Raw genomic sequence first — 7,073 nt, 5'->3', positions numbered from 1 at the left:
TGGGGCCGCATGCGGGGCACCAGGGGCCGCAGGCGGGGCGCCAGGGGCCGCAGGCCGGGCACCAGGGCCACGGAGCTTAAGGAGGTGCTCGTGCTCAGGGTTGTGCAGAGGCTGCAATCTGGAGAGTTTGTTCTGACCTATTTTTAAGTCACTACTTCTCTCTGTAACTGTGTTTTATGTGTTAAACTGACCCATTGAATTTTTTTTTAATTAAAACATTTTATTTTAGGGGCGCCTGGGTGGCTAACTTCGGCTCATGTCATGATTTCATGGTTTGTGAGTTTGAGCCCTGCATCGGGCTCTGTGCTGTCAGAGGAGAGCCTGGTTTGGGTCTTCTGTCTCTCCGTCTATCTGCCCCTCCCCACTCTCTCACGCACTCTCTCTCTGTCTCAAAAACAAACTTTTAAAGACAAAATTTAGGGGCACCTGGGTGACACATTCGGTTGAGTGTCCAACTTTGGCTCAGGCCATGATCTCACGGTTCGTGGGTTCAAGCCCTGCATTGGGCTCTGTGCTGACCGCTCAGAGCCTGGAGCTGCTTGCTCGTTCACATTGTGTCTCTCTCCGTCTCAAAAGTAAACATTAAAAACAATTTAAAATAATGAAGTTTCATTTTAGAGGGAGTATTTGCAAGTGGGGGAGAGGTGCAGAAGAGGGGGAAGAGAGAGAGTCCCAAGCAGGCTTCACACTCAGTGTGGAGCCTGATGCAGGGCTCCATCCCACAACTGTGGGATCCTAACCTGAGCCAAAATCAAGAGTCAGACTCTCAACCAACTGAGTCACCCAGGCACTCCTGGATTTTTATTTTGCAATGTTCTTTTAATGTTTGTTTTTGAGAGAGACAGAACATGAGCCTGGGAGGGGTTGCTATGGAAGGAGACACAGAATCTGAAGCAGGCTACAGGCTCCAAGCTGTCAGCACAGAGCCAAACGTGGGGCTTGAACCCATGAACTACGAGATCATCACCTGGGTCGAAGTAAGATACTTAACTGACTGAGCCACCCAGGCAACTCCCATGGATTTTTATTTTTGATGACTATACACACAGAGGTTTAATACAATTTATATCAAACTTCCAGCTTTTCACATGTGCTGTGTCATTGTTTTGTATTTTAGTACTTCATGCAGATATTTCAAATCTCGTCTTTAATTTTTTTAACACAGTAGGCGCACTTGCAATTGAATTGACCTCTTCACTGCCTGCCCCTCTGGGTCTCATCTGCTGACTTGGGTGTCATCTGGGTCTCATACCTGGTGCTTATTTTCTTGTATGCTTGGTGACCTTGCTGCTCTCTGCCCTGCCCTCCCTTCCTTCCTCCCTTCCTTTCCTTTCTTTCTTGAGTGTGTGAGGGGGGCAGAGGCAGAGAGGGAGATAGCTCTGTGCTGATAGTAGGAGCCCAGAGTGGGGCTCAAACTCACAAACGGTGAGATCCTGACTTGGTTGAGTCAGATGCTCAACCAAATGAGCCACCCAGGTGTCCTGCTCTTTGTGGCCTATAGTAAAGTGACTTCGTCTAGGAAGGACTTCTTGCCTTCTGCCAGATGTCTGGGACCTATGAGGGCGTCCAGGATCGTTGTCAGTGAAATCCATAGCCTGAGATTTTGCGGGACCGTTCAGGTGATATGAACCGGGGCTGCAGAGCCGGGGGGGTGTCGACATGTGATTTCAGTTTGTCAGGAAAAGCCGTTCCCTTTTCTGCCAACCACCAAGGTGTTTTCTTTAGGGCCCATGTTTGGGAAACGGAGAGAACTGTCCAGTAGGTGTAGCCTTTGGGCCCCACGTTTACGGGGAAGAGTCACCTATGAAGCACTTCACCTTATTCTGGCCCCTTTGTTACCGATGAGGAAGAAAATCCCAGCCCAGTTGAGCTAGTTTGGGCACAGAGCTCAGGGCCCGAGTAGTTTAGGTGCTGGGATGGCCTCGCGCCCAGTCCTCGCCTTCGCTTGGCTTCCAGCCTGAAGGCTCGTTATCTCTCCTTCGCTGTTGGATGCTTCTAGGACTGTGTAATCTGGGTGTCTGACTGGCTCAGTCAGTACAGCGTATCACTCTTGATCTCAGAAGTTCAAGCGCCGTGTTGGGTATAGAGCTTAAAAAAAAAGACTTATTTAAACCACTTGTCCAGTATCTGTAGTTACCTGCAAAAGAAGCCGTGGCCTCTTTTCCCAGGTTGGAAATGGCTGCTCAGAGCAGGCGGTCTTGCAGGGCTGAGGAAGAGCCGGTGCCTCGGGAGGAGGGGCCCGCTCCCCCTCCACCCCCCGAATAAGGATAGAAGAAAAGGGCAAGTAATTTCCATGCATAAGATGAACTACAAGTGTATAGATCTACGGAGGAAGGCCGCTGCGGGCGGACCTGATGACGGTGCCACAGCAGGACAGTGGGCAAGGCCTCGACCTCTCCCAGGGAGGAGGGACCGAGCCCAGGCGCCCGTGGTGGGCGCAGGCCCTCTCCTGCGGGGACGCTGTAAGCACTGGCCATATCCGCCCGACATTCTGCCTCCGTCACCATCCCCCAAGGCAGTCGTTGTGTGAATGCTTCAGCATTGAGTTTAGTTACAAATATTGACAGGAAGATTTTCTGCAAGTTATTTGTGAAAACTAAAAATGCAAATGAAAAGTCACTCCTACCCCAGCCCCCTTCCTTGTCTGGGACTATGTAAACTGTGGTAACACTCCCTTCTCCTCTCTTTGCTCTCAGGCCTGTGGGTAACTGCTGCCAACATTCGGTGTACATTGTTGTCCGATTTTCTTATGATTATGTCAGTGGAAAAGAGGATTTGTGCTGTACAGGTCGCGCCGCAGCGCCGTCTGATTCGTGAAAGTCTTGTGCCCAGCGTCTGCCCGAGGCCGAGCGCGGGCCCTGCGGTGGCTGCACACAGACCCAGGGGTGAGTGTGGCTGTGCAGCACGGGTTTTCTTATTTAAAAAAATTCTGCTCTATTCTGCAAAGAACGTCACTGTACATACATCTTTATATATGTGTGCCACCATTTTCTGTAGGATAAATTCCCAGAAAGGGAATTTGCACTTTTTCCCCCTTTCTGGTGTAAGGACGCAGGATCATTAGACAATAGAAGGAGAGACTGCCCTTGTACCACCCAATCAGGAAAGGCCATTTAACACCCTTTACATTTCTAAGGGCGGGCCTAAAGATGGAGTCTGTAAGATAATCACCTATTGCTTAAGACTAGTTGCCCCCTACGTGAGGGTCCTGGGCCCCCTCTGTGATTGGTCAATTATCCAAATGTTGTGATTGGCTCCCACCAAAAGTATCAATGAATGGTTAAACCTGCTGCCAATATCCCTGTGTCACCATTTCCTGTAACGCTCCCTTCCCAAAATAGCCCCTACCCCGCCAGGTTCCGGGCTCTCTGCATGGATCCACTGGGCCGGTAAAGTCTGTGAGCCCGAGCTGAGGCTAGCGGAGCCTAAGCCCGTAATAAAACCGCCCTTTGCTTTTGCATGCGTGACTCGGTCTCCCTGGCAGTCTCTGGTTTTTGGGGGCGATATTAAATCTGGGTATAACACTGGCTGCTTGGAGTTTATTTTCCACTCAGTGCTAGGCGCACAGTTACAGGGAAGGCTTGCCTGTGGCTTGGATAGTAAGCAGTGCGGTTCTCTCAAGTTCCTATTTGGTGCTTTCCTATTTTGATATAAAAGAATCCAGGGGCGCCTGGGTGGCTCATCTGGTTAAGCGGCCAACTCCAGCTCAGGTCATGATCTTGCGGTTCGTGCGTTCGAGCCCGTTGTGGGGCTCTGTGCTGACAGCTCGGCCCGGAGCCTGCTTCGGATGCTCTCCCCAGCTCATGCTCTGCCTGTCTCTTGAAAATAAATAAATGTTAAATTTTTTTCTTTTTAATTAAAAAAATAAACATAAGAAAAAGGAATCCTGCTGCTTCGGCTTGCTGGGCCTGCCTAGTTTGTGGAGCACTGGGGGCGTGGGGGTTACTGAGCCTACTGCGGTGGCCACTCAGGTGCTGGGCTGGGGGCTGGCTTGGCCAGGCTGGCCGCCAGCCTGCTTCCTCGTGGCTTCCAGGGCCACATCACAGTGACCGCGCTGCTGGAGGTCTCCGGACTCCCAGCACTGTAGCCTTGACCGGGACAGTGGACTTCTGGAGCAAGAAGCTGGGGGGACCGGGGTGGTTAGGGGTGGCTTCCCCAGGGCACTTTGCACTAAGCAGGCGCTGTTACTGGAGGCAGAACCCAGGCGGCCCAGGCTGCAATAACAGGTGTGGGTGGCCAGGGGCGAGCCCTGAGGGGATGGCTGCCGTGGGGTCGCTCGTGGGCCGGTGGAGACCTCCGTGCGAGATCGCAGGTGGGTGGGACAGGAACGATGGGCCCCGGAGCCCATTTGCAGAGACCCCCTCAGAGGCAGCTCCATGACAGAAGCGCCTTCGGGGTGCACCTTTGGGTTTTAAAGGACAGAGCCACTGGGGTGCGGAGACTCCTCGTGCTAAATTTGCCGGAAGTCTGAGAGCTGGTTGTTAAACATAACCATGATTACAGATTAAAGCAAAAAATTAGATTGTATGAATTTACAAACAAGTATGTTAAAAAAGGAAATAAATGTTGAAAACACATTACTTTTTTGTTCTTTTTTAGGGAGAGAGCAAGCACGAGTAGGGGAGAGGAGGAGAGAAGAGAACCCCAAGCGGGCTCCACGTTTAGCGCGGGCTGGATCCCCCCACCCTGGGGTCGTGGCCCGAGCTGAAACCGAGTCAGACTCACCCGCCGGAGTCTCCCAGGCGCTCCTGAAGACTCACAACTTGTCTATGCTCTGACTCGGTGGGCTCCCATCTTTCGTATCTCGTATCTGGACAGTGGAGATACACACAGTGGCATGCACGGCGCTCTCTCCCTAACGTCACGTCCAGTGATAGCGTATTGACAACTGGAATCACCCCTGATGGTAGTATTTACACCACGCACATTGGCGATTGCTACAAAGCAGCCCCCGCGCCCATTTCCCAGGTGCCTGTTATCAAACATTTCCCAGTCCACGAACTACAACTGAATCACCTACCCAAAGCTTCCAAGTACACTTCTACCGGAAGTGTATTCGATCTTGCCTTTTTCATATTTTGTCATGATTAAGTGTCAGGTAGTTAAGGAGCATTTTAGCATTTTATTTTATTTTATCTTTTAATTTAATTTACTTTTGTTTTTTTTTTTAACTCTGTTTTCTTTTTTTTTAATTTTTTTTTTTTTTTTTTTGAGAGACAGAGAGAGACTGCGTGAGCAGGGGAGGGTCAGAGAGAGAGGGAGACAGAATCCGAAGCAGGCTCGGGGCTCTGAGCTGTCCGCACAGAGCCCGACGTGGGGCTCGAACCCACGAACTGTGAGATCATGACCTGAGCCGAAGCCGGACGCTTAACGGACTGAGCCCCCGGCGCCCCAAGGAGCACTTTAATGTGTACATCTTTGAGGGCCGTTGCAAACATCTGTCGCCGTCAGCGCACTGCGAGCTGCCTGTTTTTCCTTTGGCTTATTTTTCTGTGGGTTGACTGACTTTTAAAGAAGGCGGGGAGAAGACTGGAGGCTGTCTCAGATAAGAGAGAGAAGAATAACACCTTGTGGCAAGTACTGTGCTCCCAGTTCCTCTTTCAGCTACGCTTATGCTTCCCCTCCCCACACCCAGGTATCCGTTTCCATATGGTCCAATGCGTCCACTTGTTCCAGTGTCACCTTGAGGATGCCATTTAAGGAAAGTACCTCTGGGACGCCTGGGTGGCTCAGTTGGTTAAACGTCAGGCTTTGGCTCAGGTTGTGATCTCACAGTTCGTGGGTTCAAGCCCCGCATCCGGCTCTGTGCTGACAGGCTAGCTCAGAGCCTGGAGCCTCCTTCTGGTTCTGTGTCTCCTTCTCTTTCTGCCCCTCCCCCTCTCATGCTCTGTCTCTCTCTGTATCAAAAATAAATAAAACATTAAAAAAAAAAGGAAAGTACCACTGACTGTTCCTGGAAGGACGTGATGGGCCATGTATTAATGTTAGCTTGTTGCACATCTGGGCGGGGCTGCCTCCGCGCGCGCGTGCGCGTGTGTCCCCTGCCTACTACTGGGTCTGACCCCGGTGACCTCCACTCGTTCACAGTTTCCCCAAGTGTCGAGTGGGAACTGGAGGAAAAATGGATGTGCCCCACCCACCGTGGTACAAAGGAGGATGCAGTAAGTGGGCTATGCCTTCAAGTTTCTGCAATGACCAGGATTGATTTTGTGAGGAAAAGTAAAAACCAAAAACAAAAATCGAAAAACAAAACAAAACAGGCTCTGACGGCTGTCTCCTGGGAAGTGTGGGATCTAGGCAGGGCTCTGGCCAGCCCCTGATCCACCTCGTCTGCTACACGACCGGGTGCTGGGGACTCGTCTCCCACCGGGTCCAGGGTCTGCAGGAGGGGCTTTCCCGCTGGGGCCTCCGGACACCCAGGCACCCTCCCCGTCCCCCACCATCCCCCGCCGGTCCCAACCCGCCCCGGTCCTCCCCGCGCCAGCGCCCGCCGGGCGGGCTCTGCGCAGGTCCTGCCGGGAGGGGGCGCCGCTCCCTCGCGTTCCCAGACGTCCAGCGGAGGGGCCGGGGCCGGCTCGCCCGCTCCTGGGAGTCCGGCCTCGCCGGCGGAGGGTGACGACGATCCAACCTCCCCTCGATCGCCCAGGGCGCCCAGCGGGCAGCGGGAGGGGCGTCCGGGTCTGCCGATGGTGGGCGCACATCTCGGCGTCTCCGAGACTCCCCACCCAACGGACCCGCGCAGACAGAACACGCGCGCGCAGGCTGCTTTCTTGAGGGACTTTACTCGAACTCGAACTCACGGCAGGGCCGGCTAGGGGACGGGGTCCCTGGACGCCCCTGCCGGAGTTTAGCCGTAGCTGGAGGCCAGCGCCGAGGTCACGTGGCGCAGAAACGTGTCCAGCGAGGCGTGCAGGGCCGGGCTGAAGTCTCCGGGGTAGTGCCGGGCGAGGGTCACCAGCAGGCAGTGGCCCAGGTGCTGCGGAGGGAGGGAGTCGTCGGGCCGCGACCGTCTCCCCCGCCCCCGCGCCCGGCGGCCGCTGGCCCGGCGCCTGCCCGGGGCTCACCTTGAAGCT

At 53.7% G+C, this 7,073-nt stretch overlaps 1 long non-coding RNA gene across 1 annotated transcript in view; it reads left to right on the top strand.

The window, feature by feature from the left end:
* LOC115298616 overlaps positions 1–5,170 on the top strand; it is an 8,773-nt gene extending 3,603 nt beyond the window's left edge. The window contains exons 2-3 of the long non-coding RNA XR_003911798.1: positions 2,697–2,885; positions 4,600–5,170. This is a non-coding gene — a long non-coding RNA (uncharacterized LOC115298616). The remainder of the gene's footprint in view (positions 1–2,696; positions 2,886–4,599) is intronic.
* Positions 5,171–7,073: the final 1,903 nt, after the last annotated feature.

Source organism: Suricata suricatta, chromosome 8 (genome assembly GCF_006229205.1).
Source record: "Suricata suricatta isolate VVHF042 chromosome 8, meerkat_22Aug2017_6uvM2_HiC, whole genome shotgun sequence".
In the NCBI taxonomy this organism is placed as follows: Eukaryota; Metazoa; Chordata; class Mammalia; order Carnivora; family Herpestidae; genus Suricata; species Suricata suricatta.
Note: the sequence above shows the minus strand (reverse complement) of the source record. Positions and strands in the feature narration are given on the sequence as shown.